At 37.7% G+C, this 14,579-nt stretch overlaps 1 pseudogene; it reads right to left on the bottom strand.

Moving 5' to 3' along the window:
• Positions 1–5,857: 5,857 nt before the first annotated feature.
• The window catches only part of LOC109046281, a 60,530-nt pseudogene continuing 51,808 nt past the window's right edge, over positions 5,858–14,579 (bottom strand).

Raw genomic sequence — 14,579 nt, 5'->3', positions numbered from 1 at the left:
TGTCCTTAATTATGCAGAACTTTAAGGCTTAATATAATTTAAACGGATGAGGTATAAAACAAATTCTCCCCCCTCACAGTTGTCATGAAGGGCAAAATTAGCTATATAGACCAAAATCATTTTTTGAACCAGGCCGTGTTGGCTTCACGAGAGAGAGCGGGAGGTTGCCGCTCGATTGTGACCCATTACAACAAGGTTACTAATAATTCTTCCATGTTTGCATCTGTTATGCTTGGCTCTTGCTCTGCATGGAGTGCAATGGCAGGTGCTGGCAGTACACAAGATAGTGAAAACCATCAAATTGCAAATTTCACTCTTGTTGCTCCTAATCTCAACAACTGCACTGTTTGTTCACATTTAGGGATCCAGTCCAGTCAAATTGTTTGTACTCAAAGGTCTTTCATGATCAGTCACTTTGCACCAGAGAAAAGGGCTTCAACTGAACATGATGGGACATAAATTGATGTTATAGATGCCAGATCTCTCCTGTGTCAATGAGGCTAGCAGGCAGAGCTGTAGCAAAGTAATGTCGCAGATGTACTGTGCAGATCAAAGTGCTGCCGCTCCAAATTGAAAGACCTCTGAGCATGTAAATCCATAGTGTTCACATGAGTCACCTGCCAGCTTATCAAATGGAACTGTGGAGGAGCTTAACTCGTGACAAACAAACCATCACTCACAGCCCCTGAGCCTTTTGGTGTAAGAGCCAAAAGGTTATCAGCAGGGCAGGGACTTAGGCAGGGCGGGGGCCCCTGGGCTTGAGGTTATGTTTGGGCCCTATACCTACACTACAAATGCCCTCAAATAGAACATCATTATGGGAGTAACACAAAATGAACAAACTGCTTTGAGGTTTATAAACAGTACAATTAATATGCAACATGTCTAGGCTTATAGTCATAATTTAAATGTAATATTAAATATTCATTATAATATAATAAAAAGGATGTGTTCTCTCAGTTGAGAAATCAAAACACTGAAATAACTTTGAGCAAAAAAAACAAAAAAAAAAACAGATGTTGGCTTATTAGTATTATAAAAGTTATTGTTATATCTGTGTCCTCTTATGTCAGGTTCTTATTTAATCAATAAATTCAATCAAAAAAAAGACATGCTGGCTATTAAAAATCAAATTAAGTCACTATCAACAAAATTTATAGATGGATTTGTGCATAAATGTTAAGTTTAAATATTACATTTTAATGTAGAAATATTAAAAACTATAAAATAAGCTACTTTTATTTAAATATGAAACTACAACCACCAGTAGGTGGCAGCAAGTGACTGTCTTAATGATTGAGATTTGAATCAACCAATTCTTTTTAAAAAGCTGATTCATTTAACTTCGCAAACGACTACTTTGAATCATTTTACTGGTCCGTGTAACCCTGAGGAACAAAACACACTTGGAGATGCAGCGGTTCTGCTGTTTTGTTCTATTTTCTTTCTGACATAGCAAAACGGAATTCTGTAAGTTGTTGGTTACTATACATTTGCGATCTTGCATATATATATATATATATATATATAAAACCGGACTTGTTTGTGTGATAGGCTAAGTCCTACATCATAGGCATAGCTATGTTATAAAAAACAGAAACTCATTAAATAGTCATTTTTTATTTAAAATCATTTTAATGACATATCTTCCCCACTATGTGTAATGGCAGTAAGACAAGAAAGAGCGCTCAAAAACTCATCAGATGATCGCATAATTTAGTGCAACATTAATATATTAATATAAAATCATCCTCTTTAAAGAAATGAGGTGTGAACATTTGAAGAATTTATGATTATCTTTATAAATGTGTGCTCTTCTGGGCTAAAAGCTTAATGGAGCTGAAGTAGCCATGTGATAACAAACCAATTGATGCAAACGCGATTTCAGTGTCCTTCTATGTGAAATGTCAGTTTATGAATACCAGTTTATGCTGTTTGATTGTGAACTGGAAGGTCTAGTTGTAGTTATAAGCTGTAGTAGCCTCAGCTTGCCCGTTTAGATCTTGCGCTGCATGGTTGCCAGGTTTTCACGACAAAACCTGCCCAATTGGTACTCAAAACTAGCCTAAACTAACCCAATCGCATTTCGAGGGGTCCCCTGGTAAAAATCGCATTTTAGGGAATAAATATCACGTTCTTGTGGTCGCTAAAACCGCGGACATGAAAATCAACCCGCAGAAACAGTGGTTTAAAGTAGCCAAATTCCGCGGGGAAACCGCTGACTTGGCCCAACACTGCTCGCCTGCGCAGTGGAAATGTGGTTAATAATGAATGAATTCTGAATAGCGTATAATAATGAACAAATCAAACAAACATAAACGGGCAAAGGCGGGGCCCCCTCCAAGGTGGGGCCCATGGGCTGCAGCCCACTCAAGCCCAATGGTAAGTCCGGCCCAGGTTATCAGAAACTGTCAGTTGAGAACTGAGACATGCAGGTGGGTCACTCTTCATGACCGCCTACTGAAACTGTCTATAATCACAACTATCAATACCAGCACAGACCCTGAGGTCGGTGTACACTTGCCATAAACGGTGGCTTCGTGAATTGCATCGGCCCAGAAAGGAATGGATTGGTTCTGCCTGAACCATCTGGTGAATTCCCCTACTGTGTCTCTGTCCAAAATCCTACAGCACCAGTGAGGAACGAGCGACACTCTTACAGCTCGTAATTGTCATCAGTGTGTTCAAACAACCCCGAGTCTATGCCTACAACCACTGGAGGAATGAGTAAGAGGGGGCTGGTGTTGCTTTGGCAGAGAGATTTATATTTTATTGTGTAAAAAGTGGATGAGACATGCTTCGACATCAGGGTTGTGCGCCATTCAGAACTGAATTAGAAATGCCTTTTAAATTGAACTGAAGCAGAATTCAAATGAAGAACCTTTTTGTTAGAGAGATATATAAATAGAAAGCAACAGATATTTAGATAGATAGATAGATAGATAGATAGATAGATAGATAGATAGATAGATAGATAAAACCCTATATGAAAGCAATAGAGATGAATTCATCATCGCTGAAGAAATTCATTTAATTACAACTCAGTAAATTTGTGTAGAGTGTCCAATTCAATTCAAATTCACACTAACAAATTGAAAAGGAGCCCGTTTTTCTCATTTTTTTTAAAAATTTTTTGTCCAACTCTGGTCGACACGATAAACCAGCTAACGTTAACGGTTATAAGTTTGCTATAGGACTACATCCGCCCACTTGATTTCACTCAAGCACGTGCGTAGAATCAGACTGACCGTGTTTTCACCTTTAAAGAAAGCGGTAAACCTATTGAAATTTCTGTCGGTATTTCAGAGGATCCCAGCACATAGTCCCTGAGCTGAATAAATGTAGTTTCAGTCACTGGAACATGACCACTCTGCTTACCGGGCACTGACGGTCTCCAGGCAGCCGGGTAATTAGCAGCGCTGGAACCTTTGATGAAACATTTTACATTTGTTATCGCCATCGGAAGGTAACTAGCAGCACATTATTCAGAGTCATTGGTTTTACTTTCAGCACTTTTTAAAACATCTTCGTATCGGCACCCACACACAGATAGCCTCCACACACATGCACACTCAAACAACGTCTACAGCTTTTCCCATGCATGGCGCGGAGTGGGCTCGTTACCAAGGCGACGGTTAGTTTCCATACACACTGTGAAATATATATGCGCTGTCCTTGATTTACAGTAAGGCAGGCACAAAATAATCAAAGATAAAGCAGAATACATGCAGGATGTCTGCACATAAATATACAGGGATATCATACCATCAGAGCTCTGGGTGCTAATACAATTGTGATTGGTGGCGTGATGTTATTTTGGCATCGCTGGGTGAAGCTGGTGCACGAAACAGCGGCGCGAATGCGGCTCCCGCCATTGTGTGACAGCAGCTGTCATGTCTGTGGGGAAGAGGAACTGTGGGAGCGTGGAGCTCGCTTTTAGTCTCAGTGTGACATGAAATTACAGCACTCATCACGCAAGTTTGCTCATTCTTCTTTATTTTTCTACAAAAATATTTCACCTTATAAAAGACAGCTCAGAATGTACATTGATTTCGCAACTGCTGTATAAGTTTATTATTATTTTTTCTACCTTAAATATATATGTATATGTATTTATATATAGTATATAAGCATTTCTTTACATATATAATCATAGTGCACTTTCAGTAGCCCAGGATATGAGTTAAACATCCTCTCAGTCTGTTGAATTATTTCTCATAACCCTCTCTGACTGTGGAAACCATTGGAAAGACTGTAACAAAACAAAAATAACTGTATAACTAAATGTTCAAGTTCTGGTGATCCAGGCATTGTGAATCCAGTTTCATGCATCACCTTGATAAACTAAACAGCAGTGTTTTTTATGTCCATAAAATACAGATGATTGCTATCATAAGTTACTGTCATTGCCTTAGAGTGATGATTTTGTGGTGGTTTTACTAAAACAGTCAGTACTGAAGATGAGATTAAATATAATTGCTTAGAACAATGCAGACTAATAAGAAAGAAAAAGGGACACTGGGAATAGGTGGATCAGAGAGGACGAGGAGGAGACGGTTACAATAAGGAACCCGTATGCTTGGATTAGTAAAGGATTACATTTTTAGTAAGAGACAAGTCAAAAAGGTGCCAATAAAGATGAGTGACAGGATTCTTAAAGCACTTGGATCGCGGGAAGGATATTAGGTTGTGGCTCATGGTATCCCATGATGCCTATGAACTGCAGCCAGCCGGAAGCCCTATTCGCGAGATTTCTGCTGCCTTCCCGATATCAGCATTATTATTACTATCGCTATCATTATTATCATTATCTACTATTACTGGCTCTGCCTGGATACACCTCAGAAAGCTGGTTACTGTAATCTCTTGATATCGACATATTCTTAAACATAAAATAATTAAATGAATCTGCTAAAGAATATTCTCATGTTTTGAATAATAATAATACATTTTTACGTTTTATAATAAAAATATTGATGCTTGTTTGTGCAAAACACACTGGCACGATGGGTTGCAAGGGTTACTTATGGATGCATTCTAAGACTTTTTACAAGTCTCTATGATAGTTTGGATCCTAAATATGCCTCATAACCCTCCTGCAGGATTTTTTCGGTTGTTTTATTGTCTGTCAGGTGAAGTCGTAGGTCTGATAAATTAACAGCACACTTCGACGAGCGGCATGATTTGAGATATCATTCATGTCTGTAGCACAAACGGTGTGAGATAAATTATGCGTTGAAGTTTAATACTTGGGTTTAAAGGGGTTTATAGGCAAAAGATTAGAACTTTGATTAGAGTTTTATTAAGATTTACTCACCCTCAAGCCAGCCAAGATGTAAATGAGCTTGTTTCTTCATCAGAACAGATTTGTAGAAATGTAACATTACATCACTTGCTCACCACTGGATCCTTCTGCAGTGAATGGGTGCCGTCAGAATGAGAGTCCCACCCATCATTTAATGTCTTTGTTTCATACAAACACACAGATTTACACTTTACAAGATGTTAATTCAATGACTGGAATCATGTAGATTAATTGTGGATGATTCTAATGTTTTTTTCAGCAGTTTGGACTCTCATTCTGATGCCACCCATTGACTGCAGAGGATCCACTGGTGAGCAAGTTATGTAACGCTAAAGTTATGCAAATCTGTTCAAATGAAGAAACAAACTTATCTACATTTTGGATAGCCTGATGGTTAATCTGCAGCAATTTTTCACCCTTTGTTCAGATAAGCAATAGCAATCCCCACTAATAATAATAATAGTAATAAAATAATAATAATAATAATAGAATTTCCATTTTCTAGAAAAAAAAACCCTAAAAAAAAAAAAAAAAAAAAAGTATAAACCACCCCCAAAAAAAGAAATGTGAATGTGAATGTGATCCAATCCCTCTCTTGACTGAAGGGCTGAGGCCTTTCCATCAGTCTGGTGCTGTCAAAAGGCTTTTCCAGAGCTTTTTAACACTCTTTACCCACAGGCTGCTGTAAGTTCTGCTCCTGGAGTCTTTTTGACTACAGGCCTGTGGCTCTGCCCTTATCAGAGAGGAGCAGAGGAGGAGACGAGTGTGAGTGTCCCGAACGGCGCTAACACCCAGGCGGGCGAGAAGGTCAGTCGCGTCCCCAATGGGGAGGCTGAGTCCGAAGTGCAGGAACACACCTCGTAGCCATTTTCTGCATGGTCTGCATGGTGCTGCCCATGAAGCCTGGTGTTTGAGTTGTTCTGCATCTCCGGGGAGTCCGACTGCACTGCATTTCTGTGCACATCAGCCAGTCCTTGCCGATGGGACGCGGATAACCCGCTTCAACCTCCATATCACTGCCTGCCACACGCCAGTACTCCTTTCCCTTGAAGAAATATGACGCTCCTGGGAAGAGAGAAAGTGAAAAATTCAAGGAAATAAAATGCAGGTTGATGCGTAGAATGGATTTTTCAGACTTGCTTTCATCTGGCATACACATTATTATGGTTTCACTTTTCCCTCTGCAGCTTTTGTCAACTCTATTTCCTGTTTTGAGACCACCCTGGGCAATACTAGAATTTAAACCTTGGGGGGGCTTGACCCCCAGTAATACTGTAGTAGAATATGATGAGCTTTGAGCATTGCTTCTCAGGTCTGTAGTCTGTGGATACAGGTGGTCTGTTTACATTCAAAGTTGTTTGAGAATTGATTGGCTGACAAAAAAGATAGTTTTGTTCAAAGGACCTTGATCATTGTATTTTGTTTGTTGTGTGGATTCCTTTTTTCTTTTAATTTTTTTTCCCTCCATTGATTGAATCTATGCACCCAATTATATTTCCTATTTTACTCAATTGGCACAGAAGTTCCATTGTTTCATATTTATTGATTTATTGGATTCTGTTTTTCTGCTGCCATCTGTTTTATCCTTTTTACTTTTTTTTGGATTATGTCCAATTTTCCCTACAATAATAAACTGACTTATAATCAAGCAATTACCAGTTCATTTTCCCTTCAAGATAGTAAGGCAATTTTTTTTCAAGGATCCTGAGAACCTTGGCTCAGAATTAGAGACTAAAGATCATTATTTGAAGAATCTCCTCGCTTTGGAAAAGAGCCTTGCTTTGCATGAGATTTGGAAAATCAAGCTAAAGACACACTGGATTACCGAGATGGATGGATATATCCGTGGCTATACAACATCCAACATCCATAACCAAGAGATTTCATCATTCTTCGTAATGTTCCACCTCTGGCTCCAGTGCCTCTGAGATGATCACCTATTAAGATTCAGATTTTTTTAAGAGGCCGTCCATTCATTCATTCATTCATTCATTCATTCATTCATTCATTCATTCATTCATCTTTAATTAATTGTTTTACTGAGGATAAGACACAAGACAATAGCCCCTCTAGATTGCGACTTGATGAAAGCCTATTCCTCCCGTTCAGCCTAATGCTTGCATTTGTCCCATCTGAAAAAGAGCTTTACTATCTCTCTCTGTCACACTCTGTAGCTGAAATTGGCCTTCACTGCTGTCTATTTGAAGAGTATACTGTTACCAGCACCTCCTCAGGCTGATACCCTTTCCCTCCCTTGGAGGCCAGGGACTGTCACTGTGGCCTGCTCTCACTCCTCGTTCAGAGCTCTTTCTGTGGGGTTGGCACAGCCTCAGAGGACAACACCTGATGAGACACCTTCTCTGCCCCTCACTATGCTTACAGAGGAACCACAGGGGAAAAGATCTAATGTGTCAACTGGAGCCTAAAACTTATGCTTGTGTGTGAATGAACAATGTGCATAAACTGCAAAGATGTTTTCTCAGGGTGGATAAAACAACGCAAACAAAAATTAATTGTGTCCTAAAACTTGCCATTTGTAAAAAAAATTGACATGCAATACTAAGGAAACAACAGCGAGACATGACACAGTGACCAAAGTTGTTAATCTGCATGTCTTTATAGGTTAACATTATGCATAATATGCAAAATAACTGACCTTCACATTCGCACAAATGATGGTAAGTTTCGCTCGTGGGGTGACATTTCAAAAATATTCAAAATGCTTCGAGGGTGCTGGAAGCAATATATTTTTTTTTTAAATACCGATCATAACATAATAGATATCACTGAAAATGTATTTTGAGAAATAATACTAATCTATGTGATGGTCCTAAGCTCTGTGAAAAGCAATAGAAAAAGATAGAGTGGCCTGCATTCCCCCCCCCCCCATCATAAATAAACTTTCTTCCTGTCAATCATTTTTGCATAATTGGAATATGCTGACAATGGGTTGGTCCAAATTTAATACATGGGATAACAGTGTTAACCTTTTGAATTATTGCATGCATCAACTCAGTTCTGACAGTATTAATGTAATAGACAACATAGAAAGAAGCAAATAAAAGAAGCTGTATGTGTATTTTTACATGAAAGTACTTGGGCTATGTGCTTTGCAAGCTTTGCTTTTATTTAACACAGGCTTGATTCGTTCCACCACAGAATTTCAAATGTCTGTTCTTCATTTTAGAGGACACAAGGAGCTCACTGTGCATTAGACACAATGCCGTGCATTAGGCATGACAGGGCATTATGCCACTTTCTCCATTCTGCTCACATAGACCGCACAAAACTGCTGCTATGACAACCACACAATCAAACACCTGCCCGGCTAACATCCTCTCCACCTAAATACAATCATATCTTCCAAGGCGAATCAGGGTCGTAAAACTATGCACAATTCCTTTAAATGACATATACAGCATTAAAGAGCCATTTTTGTGATGTTACTGGATATGTACGAACATGATAGAAGATAATATGAATTACTTTTTAATTAATTTTAAGAGGGACAGTGGCTAATATAAGGATTTTTATTTAAGCCTAGCTTCTTTTCCTGTGTTTTCAATTGAATCTGGAAGCTGAGAGTATGCTGAACAGTGTTGTTATTATTAAAAAACTTTTGTTAATTAAAAATATCTGAAATAAACATACTAGATGAAAAAAAAAAAAGAAAATTAGAAATCTTGCCACGTCAACAAACTGAAGTAATAGTTAAAGTTAAAGAAAAAAAGACTTAAAATTACTAAAAATAAAACTGAAATAAAATAAAGCTAAATAAAAATATTACAAAACCCAAAAACTCATTTAAAAGGATAAAAGAACATAAAATTACTAAATAAAAATGAAACAAATGAAAACTGAAAATATAAAAATAAAATCTGATTAATAAAAACTATAAATAATAGTATAAATAATACTAAAATAACACATGCTGAGATGCTCAGTTTTTAAAATCACCTTCTAAAAAAAACAAACATGATTTGCTACTTGCTATTGCTATTTTGAGACATTTATACACAGTATTAATTATTTAGGTGGCGGGATGTTTTTCATTTCAGAGACCATTTTATTGGACATCTGCGTGTACAAAATGAGACATCAACATTTTTGTTCCATTTTCCAAAATGTTACTACATAAAGCTGATTTTGTCAACTTTTGAGAACATATCGAAAGTCTTAAAGCTAACAGACATGCTCTAAACTACAATTTCATTATGTCTTTAATGTTTGTGTCGTTAGGTTTTTTTTTTTTCTGGAGACAAAAACGTTTTTGTTTTTGGCTATGCTGTCCTCCACCTAGTTCAAAGGCAAACCGGTATGAAACAGCCTAGACAAGCACGGAAATTCATTTGTCAGCTTTTTCATCCGGGACAGGAAAACTTTAAAAGATAACATCAAGGAGAGTTGCCTTAAAATTCAAGAGACATTGTACGATTCACAATACTTACTGTCTGACCACCGCATGGCATCATCCAGTTGAGGTGGGATCCCTTTCCACAGCGCCGTATCTTTTGGGTAGCCGAGGTCCATTGTGTCGCAGATGGTCATCATAGCGCCAGTACGGTTGTCCTTGAAGAAGTAGGTCTTCTCATTGTGCAGCCAGACAAAAACTGCATCCACTCCTTCCGCAGGCAGTCCGAAGTCAGTGACAGCCCGTGGGTAGCCCTCTTCAACATTATTGTCCTTGAACACCCAATATTTCCCACCTAAAAGAATTTGAATGACTTACTGTGAGGTGGGGAAAACTGTAGGCTACCAGCAGACCAGATTAGAAAACACAGACCTGCTGTGAAATACATTTAAATGCTCTAAATATACATAACACATGTTCTTTTTACCTCCTTGCTTTGAGCTGAAATTGGATTTGAGGTACGACTTCAAAACACTCTCGCATTATATCTCTGAAGGACATTGTTTGCTTTATAGTCTAGCTCTTATCAAAAATGAAATTTACATAACTTGAGAATTGTTAACATTCCAATCAATTTAGAGAATTTTTCTTAGAGTGAGTGTTTACGCCCTAAGGAGCATTTTGCCTTAAATGTTTGGTATTTTTATACTTACATATCAGCAGGGCGTCGTTTTTTGAAATATTGCACAGAAATAATTTTAAGAGCTTTTGTTGATTGTTCTTGGATCTGCTTTAACCTGGTCGGAATTACCTCGGACTTCCGGACTGCCAACAGAACATACAAATTACTTTTACGTGTTACGAATTAGATCTGGACATTTTCTGAGACGTAAATGTGTTGTGTCAAAACTTTCGACGTGATTCCGCACATATTTGCAAATAGGTTTTGCAACAGTTTCATGATGAGGTTTATTGTGCCAAAGGTTTTTCTAGCTTTAAGGTGTAGAAATTCTGGACAAACTCAGTCAGATGATGGTAATACGTAAAAGATTACTTGTTTAATTATGAGACCAACCAGTAAAGGTTTGACATGCTACGAGTAAGTTATCATTAAATATGTAACTTTCATAACAGATTAAATCCAGGTATTTACCTTAGAGAAAGAAGCCACTATCTTGTTGCGTACTCCAGGTTCTCGGTCGATACCGCAATCCATCGACTCACCAGGTGAGACCAGGCAACCCCCTCCCAGAAACAGATGGATCTGAGCTTGCTCTTTAATGACACTAGGTGCTTCTCACGCGTCGCAGACGCCAAAACATACCTTCCCGTGACGAGAGAGTTTTGACCAATAAGAATGTGTGGCTTAGTTGGTGGTTCTGTGTCTATAAACCTCTATGGGGTGTAAGCTTATGCTGCTCTAATCATATGATGCTGTAAAGGGAGCCAGTGGAATTACTAAATGGCATGGAAGGGTGCGGGTATTGCCTGCCGGGTGCCAGTGGGGAGGACTGCTGTCCCAGCGGGCAGTAACCAGCCAAGCAAACTACGGTGTCAAATGATTACAGATATCACAAAATGTCAGACAGCGGTTGTCCTGCCAGACCGAGCTACCATTCATGACTAATACAGGAGGAATCCTAAACTATTTCACAGCAGTGTCCAAGAGCAAGAAATATGGATGTTAGATTGATTAAGAAGTATATATATATATATTATATAGTATTATATATTGGTAGTAGTTTAGGTTTTATTTTTATTAAATTTTCATGTTTAAACTTTTAACTATAATACGTTCAAATGGGATAAGAAAAATTATAACAGGTTTGAAAAATAAACTCAAATTCAGATATAACCATTGTATCTTAATATCAGTTAATTAATATTCTGAATATCATCTATAATATCAGATTTTAGTCACATCACATGCAAGTTTGGCTTTTTTTTATTACAGTTCAGTTGTATTCTTTTAACAATGCATAGTATATTGTACTTTGATAGCTTGGTCTATAGGCTCTTGGCTATTGATTTCATTCACTTGGAATTCCGGTGCTCTTACCTTTTGAAAACGAAGCGCCTTCCTCCTCGAGTACTGCCGTCTACAGCAATTCAAATTAAACTAGTTGCATCTGTCAGGGGCATCAAAAAAAATGGTCAGTGTCTGGAACAAATTACAAGAGAAAAGAAAGGAAACTGGCAGTAAACCTTCAAACAAGTTGCGTTACAAGGAGTCGGGTATGTGAAGGTGGAGCACAAGTGACTTTCACACTAGTAGATTTGTTTTGTGTACTCTTCAGTGAGTAAAATCACTTGATATGATGAAGGAATAATTGAACAATCAGCACCACCGTGAATTATTTGAAAATCAGATTGTATTGCACCACCTAGAGGTGGTCATGCAAGCTCAATGCACATACAGACATTAAGTTTCAAATGGCTGCATAATTTTGAATAATATTACATTGAGTCCAGATTCGAACGATTTTGACAAAGGTAGCCGAAGAGTCAAGGTTTAGTTGGTTTACATTGCCTACTGGGTAGATGTCTTAACTACACCTTTCTGGCTAAATATGAAAAAATAAATATAAAAACATCAATAATATAACAATAAAAATAAAGTGTATTGTTAAACACACATAAAGAGCCAAAAGGAAAAAAAGTACAAAGTAAACATACCAAATAAATAAAAAATAAATAAATAAATACAAATTAAATGATAAGAAAGTAAAGAAAGTAAATGTAATTGAAAATACAATAGAATTAAAAATATATAAATTATAAAAATATAAAATATAAAATAAATAGTGTATACTACAGCTGACACATGTACATTTATTTATCTCAAGACATTTTTCTGTTTTAAAAATATGCACTACTTACCATAGTTACCGTAGAAGTCTGGTATATTAATATTTTTGTAGCTATGGCTATATTGCAACCAGTCCATATTATGTGCTTGGTTTAAGATTGGGCAAAATCAATGAAGATGTTATTACCAGCTTTCAACAGAATCTCTGAATGGGTTATCCCTCTGCTAATGACTTACTTAACACTTTGGCATTGACTGGGATGCTGTGATGGAGCAATTCACGATTCTGGAAAGCTGCTTTTGTGAGCTGGAACTCATCTGACACTTTATTAACAAAGATCTTCATTCACAGCTTATTAGATGAGCTCTCTGAGAGGAATAGTATATTTATTACTGACCTTTATCAAACAAAATCTAACTGTCTCACGCATCTGCCATCAAGATGGAGAGAGAGGAAACAGAGAGGTGCACTCTGCTCTCAGAGCAGCTAAATGCTTGCTTACTAGGAGTCAGGAATTGAGTCTGTATTGAGTTTGTGTCATTCTGGCATTTGCTTCAGGAAGGTTGAGTGCAGCTGCATGCGCATTATGAAGTCCATACATACTCTCTTTCTATATGATAGACTGCTACCTCTGCGATTCAAAATATTCAAGACACGCTTGCCAGAGGAGTGTGGGTTTAGTGGGTGAATTCTTGTTGACTCACGGTATCGTGGATCTGTTTTTGGGGAGGTCAAGCAGGACGGGAGGTTCGGCCGTTTGAGAGGGGTCATCTGGCTGTGTCGTGTGCGATACGGACTCCCGAACACCTGACAAAACACAAGGCTAGTTCAACCTTGCACAAAAGCATAAAACCGCCTCATTTCTGAGAGGAGCACATACTTAGTGCAGTCTTTACTTTTTTTTGTATCAGATATTCCTCTTAAAAAAGGAGACACAGATGGACTGTTACTTTTCTATCAACTGCTGAATATATATACAGTAAGAGAATTGACTATAAAATTGTGTGGATAGCATGACTGGAGATTGGTCTGAAGACTGGTTTTAGTTCAGTTCATACTGAAATGTCAGAGCACAACTTGAGGCATTATTGAGATGAATCACACAAGAAGACACCTGAGATTACTGGGATCTTTTTCTCAAGAGAACAATCTGAGAAGCAGAGTTAACTATGGAATACTATTATTAAAATAAAGGCAGTAAAGTCAATCTCAGCCGCACATAAGGGTTAATTAATTGGACAAAAAGCAGTGGTATTGAACTCAGAGTATGTGCACACTCATTAAACTGCAGAAACTATACATGGATATATTAAACACTTGGCCAGCGTTCACCTACAGTTCTACTCTGAGTTCCCATCTTGATCCTTCTATTCCTATCCATAACCATCACCATCACTCTATCTCTTTGCGTCCCACCATGTGTGTTTGCAGTACCGTTTGGCATTCTGCATGTTGATTAGCAGGTTCCAAATCATGGTTACGAGTCCAATTAATCCCTGTGCTCCTAGCCTGGCTCAACACTGCCATGTAATTAAATCAATAGTGCCCCTATACAAACCAAATCACTTCTGCTCTCTGCGCCCCTCGTTTGGGGCCTGTTATTTGCCTGGTGGGATCACAGAAAAGGTCAGCCTGCAGAGGGGGCATGCAGTGCCAATCACTCCAAATTACAATGTGCACTTCAGTTAAAAACAAGGTAGTGTGAATGGGAAGGGATGGAGGAGAACTATTGAACCACTTTTATGAGCCAGTCAGAATGTGCAAGTAACATGGATGCACTCTTTCCATAACAACTCACTAAAACAAACTAAAAAACAAATTAACTAATTAAATAACTAATAACTAAATAACTAAAGCACATAGGGAATTAACAACATTATATTACAATAGTACACTACACATATTGTTATTTCAGCAACACATTTTCCAATGTTGACACCAGGGTTATTATAGTTAACTAGAACTAAAAACATTAAAACTCAGTACTTCGGTACTATTTGTTAACTGAAATAAAATAAAATAAAAAAAGTAAAAAAAAATTCAGCTAGTTGCCAAGGCAGCATTTCTCATACAAATAAATTTGAATGGAATTTGAATATTAAAATAATAATAA

This window comes from Cyprinus carpio, unplaced genomic scaffold, assembly GCF_018340385.1.
Source record: "Cyprinus carpio isolate SPL01 unplaced genomic scaffold, ASM1834038v1 S000006762, whole genome shotgun sequence".
In the NCBI taxonomy this organism is placed as follows: domain Eukaryota; kingdom Metazoa; phylum Chordata; class Actinopteri; order Cypriniformes; family Cyprinidae; genus Cyprinus; species Cyprinus carpio.
This window is presented reverse-complemented; position numbering and strand designations above follow the sequence as displayed.